The sequence below is a fragment of the Chiloscyllium plagiosum genome, unplaced genomic scaffold, assembly GCF_037043375.1.
Source record: "Chiloscyllium plagiosum isolate Xiang-an unplaced genomic scaffold, Cpla_swu_hap1 HiC_scaffold_23, whole genome shotgun sequence".
Taxonomy (NCBI): Eukaryota; Metazoa; Chordata; class Chondrichthyes; order Orectolobiformes; family Hemiscylliidae; genus Chiloscyllium; species Chiloscyllium plagiosum.
Window position 1 is genome coordinate 18,193,254 of NW_028270161.1, and position 19,375 is coordinate 18,212,628.

Below are 19,375 nucleotides of genomic sequence, written 5' to 3' on the forward strand. Positions count from 1 at the left end.
ACTGCAAAGTCTTCCTTCCCAATATCTGGGAGCCTGTGCCAAATTTGGCAGAGCTATCCCACAGACTAATCAATTGGCAACCTGAAATATTCATACCCACAAATTCATACTTTACAGATAATCTTCCAAACACCACTGGGTATGTGCCCTGCCCCATCAGCAGGACAGACACACCAGAGAGGTCGGTACAGTTTTATACAGTCAGGAGTGAGCTTCACTGGGAGTCCTCAACATCAATTGCAGATTGACTGAAGTCTCATGGCATTGCAAGTCATACATGAGCAAGGAAGCCTTCTGCTGGTTACCACCTACAGTGACCCTTCAGCTGATGAATCAGTGCTTCTTCATGTTGAACATTATTTGGAGGAAGCACTGAGGGTGACTAGTCTACAGAATGTGCTCTGCTTGTGGGACTTCAGTGCCCATCACCAAGTGTGGCTCAGTGGCACCATTACTGACTGATATGGCAGACCTAAGAGACATAGCTTCAGGTTGGGTCTGCAGCAAGTGGAGATAGAGCTAACAAGAGGGAAAACCTACATGATCTTGTCCTCACCAATCTACCTCTCATAGATACAACCATCCATGACAGTAGCAGTAGGAGTAACGGCTACACAGTCATTGTGGAACCAAATCTCATTTCACATTGAGGGTACCCTCAAATGTGTTGTGCAGCACTGCAACCTTGCTAAATAGGACAGATATTGAACAGATCTAACAACTCAAAACTGGGATACCAATGGGCCATCAATAAGAGCAGAATTGTATTTGATCACAATCTTCAACCTTGTGGCCCAGCATATCCCCCAATCTACCACTACCATCAAGCCAAGGGATCAACCCCAGTTTAATGAAGAGTATAGAAAGGCTTGCAAGGATCAATGCTTGGCATATATAAAAATTAGATGAAACTACAACATAGGATTATGCAAGTCCAACAGCAGGGAAAAAAAACATTCAACTGACAAAGCTAAACAATCACACAACTAATAAATCAGATCTAAACTCTGTAGACCTGCCAGATCCAGTTGTGAATGAAGGTGGAGAATTAAATAATGAATACAAAGTTGAGGTTCTTCAAAGGTGGGATCGGAAAGTACAAGAATGAAACATTTGCACCAATGTTCAGCCAGGACTGTCAAATGGGTGATTAATTTCAGCCTCCTTATGAAGTCCCCAGCATCACAAATTCTAGTTTTCAGCCAATTCAGTTTGTTCCACATGATATCAAGAAATGACATAAGGCACTGAATTTTACAAAGGCTATGTGTCCTGGACACTCAGACAATAGTACTGAAGACTTATTCTCTAGAATTAGCCACATGATGATTCAAGTTGTTTCAAGACTGCTACAATGCCAGCATCTACCTAACAATGTGGAAAATTACCAGGGTATATTCTGTACACAAAAACTGGTCAAATCCAACCTTCGAGGACAAAGTGAGGACTGCAGATTCTGGAGATCAGAGCTGAAAATGTGTTGCTGGAAAAGCACAGCAGGTCAGGCAGCATCCAAGGAGCAGGAGAATCGACGTTTCGGACATGCCCAACTTTCAATCATCAGCAAAGTGATAGAAGGTGTCAATAACAATGCTACCAGGCAGCAGCTGCTCAGCAATAACCTGCTCATTGAGGATTGGTTTTGGGCTCCAACAGGGCTATTAGCTCCTGACCTCATTATAGCCTTGGTCCAAAAATGGTCAAAAGAGCTGAACTCCATGGGGAAGGTGAGGTGAGGTGAGATGATGTGAGGTATGAGGGACTACTCTTGGTATCAAAACAGCATTTGTCTGAATGTGCCATTGAGGATCTCAAGGCTATGGAGGCGTTGGGGCTCGTGGTGAAGGTAATTGAAGGATTTAGAAGGTGGATTTATCCTATATTGTGACTGCAGATGTGGGCACTGCCCAGTTTACTGAAGGATGCTATGCACCAGCAAGAAAATTAACAAAAGTGATATTTTTGCTAGGGTGAAACCAGAAGTCATTTGGGTTTCCTATAGGTTTCTAACACATTCTGTATTCAATTTATTCAAACAGTTGGTGAGCTTTTCCAGTCAGATGCTTAAAGTGAGAAGTATTGCAACACAATGAGAAAATATCCAACCAAATTAATCCATTCCAGTCAGAATCCTTCTGTGGTTATTCCATCACAGATACCACTCCTACAGACTGCAGACTTTATGATACATTAAGTTTCTTCCCTTGCAACATTTCCTGAGAAGAAATTGCTCAGTGGTTTGGACCACACAGTACACATTCACTGACACTCACTCCAATGCAATAATTCACAGTGTGGCTGAGGTCATCTACGATAATGTTAGATATCAACTCACAAAATGTAAACATTAGGGGAGATGGTGTCATACTAGTAATATCACCAGACCAGTGATTCAAATGAGTGTTCTGGGACTGTGGGTTCAAATCTCATCAAGCCAAAATAAATCTGCCCTTCTTACCTGGTCTCCAAGTGATCCAGCCCACAGTCATGTGATTGATTTTTAGCTGCCCTCTGAAATTTAGCAAGCCTTTCAATTCAAGGCCAATTAGGGATGGGAAATAAATGCTGGTCTTGCCAGTGCTGTCCATTAAAATTCTTTTTATAAATTAGTGCAAAGGTAAAATGCTTTTTCCATGTGGCATTTGTACATTACCTAGTTATATAACAGCAATAAATACTCACTCTAATTTCAAAAATGTTGAGGCCTGCTACAATGTAAACTATACAGAAATCCTTTTCAGGAATGCTAGGGAAGAAAACTTAATGTCGTACAGTCTGACTGAAAATCCACAGTAATATGGAGTAATTTGACTTTTTTGTATTTTCTTTTATTTAAAAAGCACTGAAAACCATTACTAGTAAGCTGATTCCACCAAGAAGGACAGGAACTACAGATATATGGGAATATCACCACCTGCAACTTGCCCTCTAAGTCACATGCCTTCCTAACTTGAAAATATATCATTGTTCTTTCATTGCATTTCCTCCCTAAAAGCATTGTGGGTGTTCCCACACCCCAAGGACTCTAGTGGTTTCTTTGTCAATTGAGGATGGGCATTAAATATTGACCCAACCAGCTACACCACATCCTGTGAAAGATTTTTTTTCAAAAATATGAAATACATGGTGTGACTCTTTAAATCAAAGATGCCAATCACATCCACCTAACTAGAAACACAGGTCTTTAATAAATCAGGTCACTGGTCTAAAGTAGCCAGCTTTGGAGCCTGAACTTGAGAATTTGCCTTTGTTGGCTTGTAGATATGTAAATATTTTAGGGATGTTGTGCCTATAGACAATGTTCTTATTACTTGGTCTCTGACAATTGCTGTAGAACCTGTATGCTTGCACAATCCTTTGGTAAATTGCATGAAATAGTCTTAAAATGTGGTGTGTCTGACCCAGAATCATAGTTCATACAGGAGGCCTTTCAGCCCATCCTTCCTGTACCAGCTCTTTTAAAGAGTCCACCAATGCATTCCATTCCTCTTCTCTTCTCTGATAGTACCTTTTTTTTGTCTCTCCTGTTCAATGATGTATCCAATTTTCTTTTGAAAGCACTATGAACCCAGCACCCTTTCAGGTATTGGATTCCACTATGTATCAAAATGCCTTCTATGCTCCATTGTGTCCTTGACAAGAAATTTCATTTCATTTCCAGAGAAATCTTGGCAACAAACAATAAAATAGAAACTGGAAAGTTAATGTTCCCATTGAATTTACAGAACAATTTACTCTGAGGGAAATTGCATTGGAGTGAGAAATGTATCATCTTATGAAACACTATGCAGTGAAACTCTTCAGAAAGGATCAGTCATCCCTTGTGTAAATTGTTAAAATTCTTGGTGACTCTAGTGTCAGGTAATCCATGTTATTTCGTGTTATTTTCACCTTAAGTAACTATCTCTCAAGATTCTTGCAGCTGACCTTAGTTTCAGCCCAAGTCAGACAGTCTCTACACAAGGCAAGATCACAAAATGTACAGCTTCCTGACCATGGAGAAACTAGATACTGTGGGAATGGTGTTAGAAAATAAAAGAGTCCTTTAAAAGCCCCAAGAGAGAAGTCGAGAGAAATATGAGATAATTTTGCATTCAGATCAAAACCTTTTAACGTTTAGGTTCAACTGTGCCAAAGCAAATGGTGGGAGAACTGAATCAGAAACTGGGAGATGTGATGGCAGGTAAAAAAAATGGAGTTGGTGGCTTGGTTGCTGGAGGAGGCTTTACAAATATCCATTGGGATGAACCAAACTGAAGGCACACCAACAGAACAATGGCTTGCACAATCTGCCATTGGAGGCCAACAGAAGCAGAATGAGGGAGAGGAGGGTGGCTGTCAGGTGAGGATCATGCCCATAAGCTGTTACACAATCAATGCATTAAACCTAACTCATGCCTAGAAGTGTAATGATGTCTGTACAGAATTAACAAATCTGAACAAGTAGTACTGAACACTTTGGATATTCAGCAAAAAAAAATCACCAATAATTTTTCTTTTCCCTACAGATAGAACCTCTGCTAAATTTGAACAGAATCCATGGATGCAGGCAAATCTTAATTAATACACGAAAATAAAACAAAGAACTGCAGATGCTGGAAATCTGAAACAAGAACAGGAGAAACTCAGCAGGTCTGTCAGCATCCGTGCAGAAAGAAAGCAGAGTTAACATTTAAAGCCCAGTGTCCCTGATAGGGGTACGAAGAAGGGTCGCTTGACTGGAAACATTAACTCTATTTCTCACTCCGTAGATGCTGCCAGAACTGCTGAGTTTCCCCAGCATTTTCTGATTTTGTTTAGTGATTATTGTAGTCTGGTTCAAGAGGCTATGGGGCAAGCTAAAACATTCTGATAATTTCCTCAGCATTACATACTTTATGTGAAAGAGTAACTTTAGAAATGATAGAACCATCGTGATTAGAAAGAGAAAATAGAGTGGCATCTATGAATTCGTAAATTAATGGTGAGCTTTTCTTGTGAGAATTCTGTTGAGATAATGGAGAAATATGTTTGCAAAACAATAACTGTAAACTGTAGGTGAAGTGGCTGAGAAATCCGAGGAGAAGTTGAACGTTGAATTATTGTGCTGGGTAATGAGTTGATGCACTCGGGTGGTGCTGGTGCGTGGGCTCCATCACCCAAGCAGTGAGAACGGTTCAAGTCAGTCATCTAAAATGTGTTATTGGATCTTGGCAGGGCATGTAGTGAGTGCAGCCACACTGCATCAAGGCCAATGTTAGAGAATGCAGTGTCGGAGAGAAAAATCAAAAGATAGGAAATTTAGTCTGACTGAGGAAGTCAAATCACAGGACATGACGGGAGAGAGTTTTTGGCATTTTTAATAAACCTGGAGCTTAGGGACTTGGACCAAGGCTTCCTAGCTCAGAGGTAGGAACATTACCACTACGTCTCGAGAATCCCCAAATAGTGAGCCATTATCAGAAACTGCGGTCCATATTAATAGACCTCCTGCTGTCTGAGGGACCAATACTGGGACGGTGATCCTCATTGGTGCATTGCTAGATTGCGAGTCATTGCTGAACTGTCCTCAAGAACAGGAAAAGCTGGGAAATCTGCGCAGATCTGGCAGTTTGTACGGAGAGAAACAGGGTTAAAGTTTCTCAGGCCTGTGACCTTTCATCAGAACAGAGTGAACAGCTTGAAGTGTCTAGGATGGTTTCCGAGAGAGTGGCCTCTGAAAGTGAATAGAAAGCAGATGGTCAGAGGTAAAAACAATGACTGCAGATGCTGGAAATCAGATTCTGGATTAGTGGTGCTGGAAGAGCACAGCAGTACAGGCAGCATCCAAGGAGCAGCGAAATCGACGTTTCGGGCAAAAGCCCTTCAGGCTGAAGGCTGCCTGAACTGCTGTTCTCTTCCAGCACCACTAATCCAGAAGCAGATGGTCAGAGCCGAGCCAATGCACTGCAGCACTGGCCGAGGGTGGGGACTAACTGCACTGCACCAAAATATCCTGGCCCCGTTCCAACTCCCAACAACAAACCTTACACTTCCCCAATTCTGCAGTGTCCCTCCTCCGGTCCAAAAATGAGTGCTGTCTTTCCTTCTGTTTGCTGGTTGATATCTGGTATAAAGACTTGATTGGCAGGAACACTTTTCAATCAGAAGGAATTATCCCAGCATCACTACGGGGCGGATGAGTCCATTCGACCCATCGTGTCCGCACTCTCCCTCTCTGTGAATGTCCACTGCAATGATTTGGGAGATTTGATTAAAAAAAACACACAGTCGGGCGCCTTAATGGGGAGTTTTCATCCTTTTTGGAGATTTAAACACGAGGAATATAAAAGACCTGAGCCATTAATCCTAGACTTCACTGCCGTCGTTTAGCTGATTTAAAGGCACCAGTCGGGCTTAATGTTTAGAAATGACTAAATGGCGATAATCGGGATGAGAATTCGTTTTGACTGGTGCAGATTCGATGGGCCAAAGAGCCTTTTTAGTGCTGTAGGTCGTTATATTTCTATCTGAGTGAGAGGGTGGGGTGGATCGAAGCAGATCTTTCGAATAGATTCAATACGAATATATTTTGAAAAGAGATCTCACCTCAAAATCACTATTTATAAAGGAAAAGGCCGGGGAGAAATAAAACTGCGAATGCATTGAACGCAGTGGGAATACCGAACATAGCAGCGTTTGTTATGATCACCCAATCCACAATTCAAGCTGTTTGCTGATCAGATCTTTAGCTACAACATTGAAATGCACGTTAAAGGATTCTGCAGGTGCAAGTGTTTGGAAAATAATTATATCTAAACAAAGAGATTTGGAAAGCTTTCCATTTCTCTCAATGTTTCCCCTTTGCCTGATTTTAGTTCCAATTGGAAAGATTAATTTCTCACTATAACCTGATGCCTTCTGGACCAGCGGAATCGATTGACATAAACCCAGATTTTAAACCTTTGTTTTTTACTGTTTAAGTCCTGCGGGATTCCGTCTGAAGGCTGCTCACCTCCACCCATTCCAGCTCATTGAGATAGTTTGTTCTGATCAAGTCTTTATGGAAATAAATGAAGGATTTGTTTCTCCAACCTGAAAAATGCTCAGAGATCTTTCAACGTCCTGAGTTTTATTTGCTGCTTGCCGTTCCCTCCGTGGTTCCAATCGATAGTCTCAGTTCCCCGCCCCATTCTATTAGAAGCCCCATCGAGAGAAATCGGCGCTGCACTGTACCTCGGGCTGGGCTAATGGCTGTTCCCGAAAACCATCCACTCGCTTGAATTTATCTGATTTGAAGCAGCAAAGCTTACCCTGAAATTTGCATTCAGCAAATTGAGCAAACGGTCGCAAAATAAACTCGAGAGTTTATGGCATATTAATATTTAAAATCAGCCCGCCTAGGCTGATTTTAACAGGAAGGAATTATCCCAACATCGCTACGGGACAGCTGAGTCCATACCCACATTCTATCCCTCTCTCAATACTCCATCCTACCCCTTCACCAGTCTGCGTGAAATCCAGATAACTCCTGAAACAATGAGACACCTCCCTGGCATAAGAAATTTCCAGGGAATCGAAAACATGCTACTCGGGTGATAACTCTACCAAAATTATGAAACGATTAACAATGTAATTCCAAAGTTTTTCTACTCCAGTTCTAGGATCTGTGTTATATTTTGGTTTGATATCTTCCGAATGAAGTGGGAGCCGGTTCTAATCCACATTTGGCGATTTATCGACCTCAGTTTGCCAGCAATCTATCGCCATCTCCCAAACCTTTGGATCTTCTCCTTCACTCGGATTGGCTATTCAGTTGGTCATACTTGGGGTTTGATAACTGTGATCGGTGGGTGCATTCGGTTCAAGGCTTTTAAGCAGACTGCAAAGTATTAAATTTAAAATATTAAAACGTTCACCTTCAGTTCCAATGCGAATTCACATCCACTCCTGCTCCCATTTTCGCTTCCCGGCATGTCCCCGCACCTGTCATTATGTCTCTCTATTCACTTTGTCTATCAATCCTCACCTTTTTTTCTGTTTGGTTTTCATCTATCTGTTTGATTAATGGAATATGACCTCAAACCTGTCTGTCTAATATAGAGAATTCAGCCTTTCCTCCCTGCACCAGCCTATGTGAATCCCTTTCAAGATATTCATCGGCAATTCTGCAGCTATATTGTCCGGAATCGGTTAAGACACACTTACAAACTGCAAGATCAGTCAAAAACTGTAGGTCTAGCGTTTATGTCTCACTCGAGTCTTCATTCACTAAATTCGGGTTCTGGCCTGCTTTGTAATCTCACTGCACTGTACTTTCTTGAAATAGTCCAACATCTGGAGCGACATATTGACCAGAAAATGCCGCAGTGTTGCGACATTCTGTGCATTAGCCTCTGCCCCGCCCTACCAGTACTCCGATATTTGCTTCTGTTCAGAAAGATGATGTGCACCAATGATTGATTTCAGGCTGCAATGATGCTGTAAGTGATTTTTTTCGACGCCCAAATGGCTCTCTAAGCAGCACTAATTTGTCCCATTTCCTGGTGTAATCGATCTCCTTAAACTAGGGTCAGAGTAAAGGGAGGGGGAAGGAAGACATGGAGGAGAGGAGAGAAAAATACGCGGAGGACTTGGGTTGGGAGGGGGCGGGAGAATTGGAGAATATAATGATGCAGAAAGGGGTAGATGGAAAAGTTAAATACACAGAATTGGCCATAAAACACAGGAAAGGCATCGAGAGGGCAAGAGAGGGAAAACAGAGATGAACAAAAACGAGAGACACGGTAGAGAGACAGAGAGACCATCAGAGAGAGGAATACAGAGCAACGATTAGCAAATAGAGGAATTTGAGTGACCTCAATAATATTGCCCATCTATTTATTGTTGTTGTCCATTCATATATTAACTTCGTGATCAGGCATTTGCAACAATCACTATTATGTGGAGAAAATTCGTCGCTGAAATACTCAACAGTGAAATTATTAAATCGTGTTCGTAGGACATTGTTCCAAATAACATTGCAAAAACTGGCTTTAATTTCAAGGATATTAACTCAACATATTCTAGGATCGGGTGAGGCGGAAATTTAGGGACAAATTAATACATTAAATTGAGCAAGTGATCCTGGTATTTATTACGTGAAGCGTGATCAAATCAATCATCGCAAAATAGTTTCCAAAGTAAGTTATTTGACGGGCAGTGAGCGATGTTTGAACCAAAATTAAATTTCTGACCAAACCATTCTCTTAACCTGGAGCAATGCCTCTAATGTACTGGCGTTGCTCAATGTGTTTGAAACTAATCTGGTGTAGGAGGAAAGGGGGTGATTTTTTTGGGGGGGGTGGACGAGTAAAACTGACGCCTTCGTCATGCAGAATATTTGGCACAAATCAATGGATGGCCGCTGTAAAAATCCAGACGAAAGCTGGATGCAAATTTGTTTTCCGGTGTGCTTCATCCTTATGCAAATATAAATAGCGGTTATTTGACTGTCTAAAACCTGCACTGCCCTTTACACAACAACCTTTGCCATATCATTTACTGTCAGTGAAGCTGTCTGGGACAGATGCCGGAACAGAGGATAAAGCTTCAGCCTAACAAGCGTTTCTTTATTCTGAATGACCGGTTTCAGGTTAGTGGAAAAGGGACCATTCCAGTTCTGTTCCTTGGCTGGAAACATTGTGTAATACACACTGCGGAGTCAGACCTCTGCACACTAGATGCGCCGCAGATCGCAATGTCACACAAGGGAAGGGCACACAAGAACAAGAGGAGGCCATTCAGCCCTCTGGAGCATCCTAACTCCGGTCTAGCTGCTTTGGGTCCCTAGACATTAATACAATGGTGTTTCAAAAACCTATCAATCCCATCTTTGAAAATGGTAACCTCACCCGCGTCCCATTTCAACTGCTTTTTGATTCGTCACAAAGGATTCTAGATTCAGCACACAATGCCTGGCAGAGGCAGACACACGAATGCAGGAGGCACACATCATTATCGAGCATAGGCCGGAACAGGCCGTTTATGTTTCAATATTAGATTGCTGTTGAATAGCAGGGAACATTGCCGCCGCGCTGTTGAATTATCAACAAACTCTAATGGATTTTAGAGATTGGAATTAAAGACCAGCGCAGATTGAAGGAACTTTCCCTTATCAATTTTAATTGGGTCCATCTTCCTCATAAAAAATACATTTCGGAATTCCTCAACTTCATTTTATTTCGCTCTCAGATTTTTGTTGCTAGAAATGGAACGAATTTTGATTGAGATATTCTCACACTAATGGATAGGAAGAAGCGAGGTAGGAGGTATAGGTGTAAGTGCGGTTTTCTAACCAGAATTTTCCGAGATTCCTTCTCTGAGAATTGCTAAACCGTTCTTCACGGCCCCGTCCCCATCTCACCTTAAGCGTCACTTTGTCACTCAATACAGCACCGTTCAGCCATCCATCCCCTTTCTGAGCTTCACTGAAAAGCTGTGCAGAAAAGACTTAGCCCCTTTACAAGATATATTTTTTCTAGAAACGAACGAAATAAATGCAGCAATCAAGTCCATCCGATTTCCCACTTACTGGAAAAGCGTTTGCGACAGCTTTGTTTAAACGGTCTGTTTTTAGTGATCTTTTGTGATAGACTTCTCACAGGAAGGGCACATTTGCTGAGAATGAAGTATTTCCAAACAACAAAAAAAAAAGACGAGTAATGTTTAATATCCAGCACACAAGGTGAGTGTGGTAATGTGTGAAGAATCACAGTACAGCTCCCAAACTCTGAAACTTCTCTCGGAGTTGACTATGGGGAATTAAAGAACATACTCTTGAATCAACTTTCAGTTCAATTCTGTTTGTTCACTGAGAAACAAAAACTATTATCTGTTTCCTCCTTTAAGTTTTCCCTCTAATCGAATCGTCTTGAAAAAAAAAACCAAATGAACAACTTGTGTTACTGTATAAGATGAAACCCAGGATACGGAGATGCAATGATGGAAATTGGCAGCAGCTTTGTAAATTGCCCTATACTGTACATCCCTCTTGTGCTGGTGCCATTCTGATTGTTAGCCCGATTTCCAGATTCCTGACTGTATTTTGTCATCAACCGAGTTGGATCTCACACTCACTCTCCCTTTGTTTTAATGTTAAAAAACACAGAAGTTTGAGCTGCCAGTGTGGTTCTGAAGCGATGCAGGGAACTACCCTCAAATGGCTGGACTCACGAGAGACGCTGGGCGAAGCTCAAACGTAACTCACTTCACATTAAAAATCTTTCGCAGCCAGAATTGCAGTAATATTTTAATCAGGGGTAAACTGCACCTGTGGGTGGGTTTTATTCCCCCGTCAGGTAGAGTGTTCAGGTCGAGTCCAGTCATGTTGGCATTGTTTTTATTCTGGAATCAAGAAAACCAATTATTGTGGAGGGAGGGTGTGTGGGGGGAGTAGAGTTTATCTATTTCTCATTCAGTCGCTGCCCAACAGCCTGGGTATTTCCAACTTGCTCTTGTCTTTTATTTTAAATTTCAGCCTTCCAGCATCTGCAATATTTTCCCTCTCCCTTTGCTTGTGGGAGTGGGTGGGGTGAGGTGTGGAAAGAGTTAACGGGGTCCTGTCAATCCGCCTTGGAAAATCTCCTCAACGCTGCAGAATGCGTGCTGTTAATCTCAGCTCGATCTGATTAGCGCACGGCCGGCTGCTGCACATAGACCCGAGTTATTCTGGGAGAGATGTGATGCAGAGGTGGAGGGGTGGAGGCTAATGGGTGACAGGCGTTTGAGGGAGGGCGTTGAGAGAACGGGAAGATGTGCTGACGGAGAAGGACATTGTCGGCTTTAGATCAGATGACAGTCTCTTGCCTTCTGTTACAGTCCGCGTCCCTAATCAACCCGATAACAAACTGGAGCTCACGCCCCCACCTCCCCCCAACTCCCCAACCCCCTCCCTCTTAACATGAAATTAACCGCCTTCAATTTCTATCCAATTGTGAGACTTTGTTTTAACAAATCATATTTTGAACGCTGCTAGTTCAACACGTGTCTTCCAAAATATATGGCAAAAAATCCGCATTAAAAGTGCGCTAATCATCACATAACCTCGCTATATCAATTAGCACCAGACTTACACTAATTATTTTAATGCATTCTTTGCTGCCTATATTTTGTACATTACTACTTTCTGAAGGCATATTGGTGACCTGGTTCCTAATAAACCATATTTATCCAATTACTTGCTATTTTAAAATTCTTTTTCCATCGATATCCTATTGCTATAAACAATAGCTAGATCGAAGATCTGCAGAACATGTTACTAATTTCCAACCTGTGAACTGTGCTAAAGTGGCCTCTATTCTATATGAAAGGGTTTCAGCCCTTCCCAGAAATGACTTTAACGTATTAAAAAGACCAAAATAAAATAATGCCGAGCGGATTTCAGGGATAAAGGAAAAGAGGCGCAGAGTACAAAAGCTGACACTGCCTGTATCGTCAAAAGTAACAGACCAATGCTCCCTGACCCCGAGGATAATCAGACAGAGACTGAACGACAGACACCGAGAGAAATAGAGACAAAGCTAGATATAAAAAGTGAGAGTCGGGGAAGAACGACGCAGAGAGAGTTAGAGAGCTGTTGTTGAGGGAAGAATTGTTAATTTCAGAAAACAGTGACACAAAATGACAACAGTCTTAAGACAGCCTGATGAACTAAATTCCTCAGTCTCTTCACGACCACGGAAATTCTCTAAACGATAATGTTACCGCGCTGTTTTAAATAAAATTATTACTTTGACTTTAGCACACATGCCGAGAGAGTGCTAATGCAAGTGAGGATATTATAAGATATTGATCAATAGATGAAAATATAAACGTCTGAAAACGATTGACACACAATGGATTGTTCTAGAATTCTGTTCATATTGCTGTATTGATGTAAAGTGGAGATTTCAGCGCGACACAAACAGCCCACTGTTTAAAAGTCCAGCATTGCAAACGGAATTCGCTTGCACCTGATTGAAACTGATTAACATCAAAGGAACATTATAGACCGATATTAACGAGAAGGTCTTTACTGGGGAGTAGCTGAGAGCGAAATTACAAATCGAAATGTCTCAGTTACAAGGGGAGATTGACGGCATTTCTGTTTGGGTGTATTGAATATGGTGTGTTTCTAACACGAAGCGCTTTTGTCTTTGGTACGGGGTAGTGTTCTGTAGGCTTGACCCGACAACTTTTATGTTGTACCTGATATATTGATCTAAGTTACAATACACAACTTTGGTGTGGATATATTAAACCTTTAATATAAACATCACACAAATATGGCATTTTCGTGTGATATTGCGCTGTTATTCGTGATAAATTGTACTGACTGCCGCAGAATTGTTGGGGGGGGGGGGGTGGGCGGGGAAGTGGGGGTGGATGCAGAGGTTGATTGAGAGGAGCTACATTATCTGAAATAGAGGAGAATATGATGCAGCCTTTCTTAAGTCTGTATTTTATACTAATTCATACGAAATAACCTCAATAGCTTTGGATGCATCTGTGGAAGTGAAATCTTTGAAAATTGAACTCATTAGATGTTATGTTCTCATACAATAATTTTTACATTTTTAATATTCACAAAACAGAGGGGTTTTGACGCAGCAAGGAATCATCAACCCAGCTGCACAAAGCCTCCCTTTGTTTCCTGGATTGAGAACTCTTTCCTTAAGTAACTTTATTTTTTTTTCATAAATAAAGACCCGAATATGCGAACATCTCAAAGAGAGATCTCTGGGGATCTTTCAAATTAAGAAGCCAAAACAATTGCCAAACAATTCCTCAAAACCTGCTTCAATTAATAAAGTTACTAAAACGCGAGTTAAATAGGATAGACTGCGATTTTAACAAGCACAAACCAAAAATTAAGTGGATCCAAATGCTTGGATTAACAAAAGGAACTACTGAAGAATTCTCCTCCCACTTAAAATTAGTTTAATTCAAATTGCCGGGTAATTGATTTTCTTCTGACTAACTTCCTATTTTAGATCTTCGACTAAGTTTTAACTCTTCAATAATTCGAAGCTTGTTAGGCAATGACTCGAAATTCTCAATAGCATGTTAATTTTTACATTTATATATATTTAAATCGAGAATTATCATTGTTCTTTCTATGTCTATATTTTACATTGATAATTATCAGTGGCCTATATATCTGTATTTTACATTGACAATATTCCATGGCCTATATACTTCTATATTACATTGTAAATTATCAGTACAGTATCCTGTTTATATTTATATTTTATTAAGAAAATTATCAATGGCTTGTATGTTTCTATATTTTACATTGAAAATTATCAGTGGCCTGTATGGATCTATATTTTACATTATAATTAACAACAATCTATACTTTACGTTGACAATTATCAATAGCCTATATATATCTATTTTACATTCACCTGCAACACTTTATAGAGATTTGTTCATTTAAAATGTGGTCATCTCTGGAATAAAAACGAGGGGGAAAATGGGACAAGGAGGAGTCAACCTCAATCCCAGCCCGTTGCTGATCCTTTTTGCTGCCTCATCCTCCAGATACTCTCTCAGACATATCCCTTTCTGATTTACATTTTAACGGAGGCTCCTTTCAGTTGCAGTTTTTTTATAGTAAGGCAATAAATGCATGCAAATGACATGAAACTGAAAACGGAGGGAGTGGGGAGGTTGGGGGGTGGGGGGGGGGGGGGGGAGGAGGGCGCTGCGGAGCGCCATGATTTGGAAAATGTTGACGAAATAAGCAGCTTATGAATCGAATCATGGGCCAAGTGCATATCGGCGACTACAAACGAATATCCAGGGGAGAATTTTCATCAGAATCAATTAAAGAAACAAAAAAAAATTGGCTTCAAACGTTGCACCTCAAATGACTCAGTTATGACTGTGAGATCTGTGGTTGTTGTGAAAGCCTGTGCACCGCGTGAATTTCTCAATTCAGTTACAAAACAAAAACTCCTCTGTAAATGTGGAGAGAAAATGCCTCCACGGCCTGGATGATTCCACAATATCAGGCGTTCGTATCCTATTCGTTCAGTCTATGATTGCGTGGGATAGTCTGCAATCTGAGACTCACAGCCTGATTTAGGGTACAGTCAGTTCAGATTCCCGCTTAATACAAACGACTGAAAATCGCCGGAAGGAGACAGACGGGTTTCTCACACATCCTGAACCTTCACCTGCAAAGCCATCACTGGACCATTGAAAACATACCGCTTCCAAAAATGTAAAGCAAAATCTATGATTCCCTTCAAAAGTGCTGTGTAAGCAACAATAAAGATTCCCTCCTGGTGAGGTAGACTTACCTGGAATGAGCGGTGAGAAGTCTCGCCATTTTCCGGCCATGTTCTCATTCGGATCTAAAATCCGAACCTGCCTCAAAGGGAGTTTATTTCTTTCTCAAAAGGTTCTTTGTGACACCGGATCGGGCCGGCAAGACTGAACCAGCTCCCCCTCTCCCTCCTCAGAAACCTCTGAAAGTGTTCCGAGCTTGTCCAAACACACATCTACATGAAGTTTTCCGCAGTGATTCGGAACTCTTTCCCCCTCCGGACTGCCTGCAACAATTATTTCAGAGTCCCACAGCTGCAGACCACCATCGCCCTCCACCTCCCCCCCCCCCCCCCCCATTCCTCACCCCACCCCCATTCCCCCGGCTCGGGTTTTGGAAGTTACCTGTTTCATCGGCAGCGCCGTCAGACAAAGGAAGGAGCCGAGAGCGGCTGCTGGTAAATGCCTTCCGTGATACCACATCGCAAATCTGCTCAACGGACTGTCTCTAGTCCTTGTACCGTCAGGTACGGGAGCTACTGGCTCCGTCTGTCCGCTTTCTGCTGGAGTCTGCCCCAATCCTCCTCACCATCTCTCTCTTTACCTCCCCCCTCGCCATCTAACCCATCTTTCCTACTCTCTCTCACGAAGCAACTGAACCAGACAAAGTCCAAGGTGGGGATTTGCCTGCAGAGACTGTAAATATCTTCTTTCTTTCATTCAGTGGTAATCTTAACCCACCCTCTCCCTCTCTCTCCACTGTCACTGACTCTGCAATCTCTCCAGGTGAGTTTTAAGGTGGCTCAGAGATGAACCAAGCTCACCTTAAGAAGCACAGGCACATACCATTCCTCGCAACCAGCCAGGATCTACCATCAGGCCTGGACAGGGAGGGAGGAGTTCTTGGGGGTGGGCGCTGAGATGGTTCATTTTAGAAATACCTTTCTGCAAAATTATACAAGGGCAAGGGGGCCTGTTCACAAAGCAATATGTTAATGAGAGCAGTCTGTTGATAGAGATCCTTTGCTGTAAAAGTACTGCTGTGTTTTCACTGGTTGGGGAGATATGCGGTCATGGTGCTGCTGTGGGATTGAGTTCCCTGCTGACACACCTACCTGTTCATGCCGCAGGCCGCAGTGATCACTGTCTGCGGTTAGAACTCTCTCCCAGGCTAACCCCTCTCTCTATCAGTCTTCTGCCTGTCCCCTCTCTCTCGCTCTCCCCCTCCCTTATCACTCCCCTGCTCGCTCGCTGCCGATTCAGGCGCACAGTCACTAACCTAAGCTTCAGACAAAGTGTTCTCCCTGCTCTCTGGGTGTGTATGTGTGTGTGATGAGGGAGCCAGGCGGTGTTTTACCCGCTCACAGAGGACAGACAGCTGCAATGCTCCCCTCCCCGCCAGCTGGGGGATGGGATTAGCATTACCTGGCCCGTACACTGACATCTAAACCGCGATTTAATGATAGTCAGTTGACACTCTTGAAATGAATGGGAGGCTGCCACTCACCTCCTCCCAGATACACGCCTTTCACGGTTCTGCATGGTCTCCCGAGTCTCTTTGCAAGGGGCATTTCATTGAAGTCTAATGTCTCATCGCATGTTCTGCACTTCGAATTTGTCAGAGTTTTGCTGACGTTCCCCCATCTCTCTCTCTCAATGTTTCACTGTCTCTGAGCCTCTTAGACCTCTCCGCCTTTCTCATTGTTTCTCTCCCTCTGCCGCTTTCGTTTGGCCTCTCTCTCTCTCTCGGTCGGACGGTTCACCCCTCACTCACTCTCTCTCTCTCTCTCTCTCGTCATTCTCATTCGATTTCTGAGCCATTGAAATCGAAGTTCAATTTTTAACCAATATCCCAGCCCAGCCGCGCCCCAGCACGCGCTAATGAGGCGTGTTTGGATCATGGAGCTAACGCCCACAATACAGGCTAAATTATGTGTTGCAATTATACTTTACGTACACCTTTCAAATGTTCCAAACAGCCGTTTGGAACTAGTACTGGCCGTTTTGCAGCTCATTGTAACCCAGATTCTCAATCCGGAGTTCTGCTCCTGATTCATTAGTGGTGTATTTTTAAAACCTATTTTGTTATTTCTTCACAAATTTTCCAATTTAACTTTATTGTCCAAACTCGCCCTCTAATAGGTAAATAATTCATGGCAATAAACTTTGCTAAATCGCACTGCCCCCCCTCCGCCCTATATTATATCTCGGTTTATGAGTACCTATCTGTATATATGCGTTTCTGTAAATCTGGGTATGCATCTCAATTGTGCATATGTGCCTTTTCTATATGAATGTGCGAATCACATCTGACCTGCTCAGTAATCCATCCAGCGTACTCTTCTAGTTTTGCTTCCAAACCCGGGCGTCTCTCCCTTTCTCTGTTCTCGGTGCTTCCCCTCCTGTCTAACAATTCGGAAAGATCGGATGTCATGGTGCAGATGAATTTCCTCGCGCCTCCTCTGTGTAGCCTCTTCCAGGGAGCCAGCCCTCGTCATCAACCTCATCCTGGAAGCACAGACAAGTCTCTGCTTTAGAATCTCCCTTCCGTTTACACAGGTAACAATTTCAGACACGCATTCTTTACACGTAATTATACATCTGCTCACAAAGCAGAAATCGAAAAAGTTGTTCCAGAGTAACCGCTCTCTAAATGCAGTTAACCATTGAGTTGAGGGCAAGGGATTGAACAAGTTGTGAAAGCAGTTTAACAAGTGCTGTGCAACATATATTTACTGTCAATTTAACCATCACCCTTTAAATATTTCCAAAACCAGACTGAATTAAACGGATATAAATTTATGCTCAGGCAATTTGTTTACAAAACACGAATCCTTATAACTAAGCAGCATGTCTACAGCTTGTTCTGTAACAAAGGATGGCGATAGAAATTGCTAGAGAAATTCAGCAGCTCTGGCAGCATCTGCGGAGAAAGAAACAGAGTTAATGTTTCCAGTCCGATCTGGCCCCGCTTCAGAGCTCTGGAGAATCAAGTCATATTGAGCTTGATACATTAACTCGCTTTCTCTCTCAACAGATATTGCCAGACCTGGATCGTCTGTTTTTAGTCCAGATTTCCAGCAACCCCCTACTTTACTTTTAACTAATAAAAAGATGTGCGATTGAAGAATTTTACATCGTGGATTAAAATAACCAGCCTCTGATCCTAATAAGTGGGACTGGGGTGACATGGATAATGACACGGATGGTTTGCTAAAGGTAATTTAATGGAGCAATTAGATTGGCCATGGTCACTTTCAGTGATTTCAGATATTTGTTCTCAGATATTTCTGAGTAACTCAGTTCCAATTCTCAAACGGCGATTTGGGGGGTGAGGTGTGGGTGGGGGGGCGGGGTCGCTGAGAGCTTCTTTTCTGACTGATTGGTCCAGGATTACTGGCGAATCGCATTGACAGTACCCTGCTCAAATCTTGTTGACTTTCCAATTCCATGAGAAATAATTAAAGATCTTGGGAAAGCAGACTTATATCGTTCAAGAATCTGAAATATTATGTACCAATGAGACAAGGGATCTGGATTTGCATTTAATCGTGTGATCAGCTAGATGTCCAAATATAATATATTTGCACCTGCTGCCACCTCCTTTCAAATGCATTTAGGGCGAATTAAACCACGTCCCAGGTCCGGCAGTTGCTCTTTTTGAATAAGAGAAAGCTCTGCAGTACGTATGAATTAAGGCAGGGATGTTAAATAGTATATTTAGCACACTATAGGGATCGAACTTGAACCTTTAACCAGGTTAAATTGAAAATGCAAATATATACAAAATAACTTCATTTCCAATGACTGAATCTGAAATAATTTTGACTTATTTACAGAGACTTTGGTCATCAATCAAGTTTACTTTCTGCCTCATCCCACTAGACCCCATCGATAACTCGATTCAAATCCAGCTACACCCTCTCTCTGCCCATGAACGTAGCTTGATTCAGTTATCTTGTCCACGGAGTTTTTCAAAATTTGTTGGTAGGACGTGTGCGTTACAGGCTAGGCCAGTGCGAAGTTACCCCACTCTCCGTCCATGAATCAGTTTCGACCCAGTTACCCATAGACCAGTTTCAGTCCAGTTTCCCATTCTCTGGCCATAAACCGGTTTCAACCTAAT

General features: G+C 42.2%; 1 long non-coding RNA gene across 11 annotated transcripts in view; it reads right to left on the bottom strand.

Annotated features, from left to right (window-relative positions):
* Window positions 1-19,375, bottom strand: part of LOC148145820 (uncharacterized) — a 45,162-nt gene that overhangs the window by 22,485 nt on the left and 3,302 nt on the right. For 4 of the 11 annotated variants that reach the window (XR_015761072.1, XR_015761071.1, XR_015761074.1 and 1 more), the window contains exon 2: window positions 17,564-17,757. This is a non-coding gene — a long non-coding RNA (uncharacterized LOC148145820). The other 7 variants (XR_015761064.1, XR_015761067.1, XR_015761073.1 and 4 more) reach the window with 7 other exon arrangements.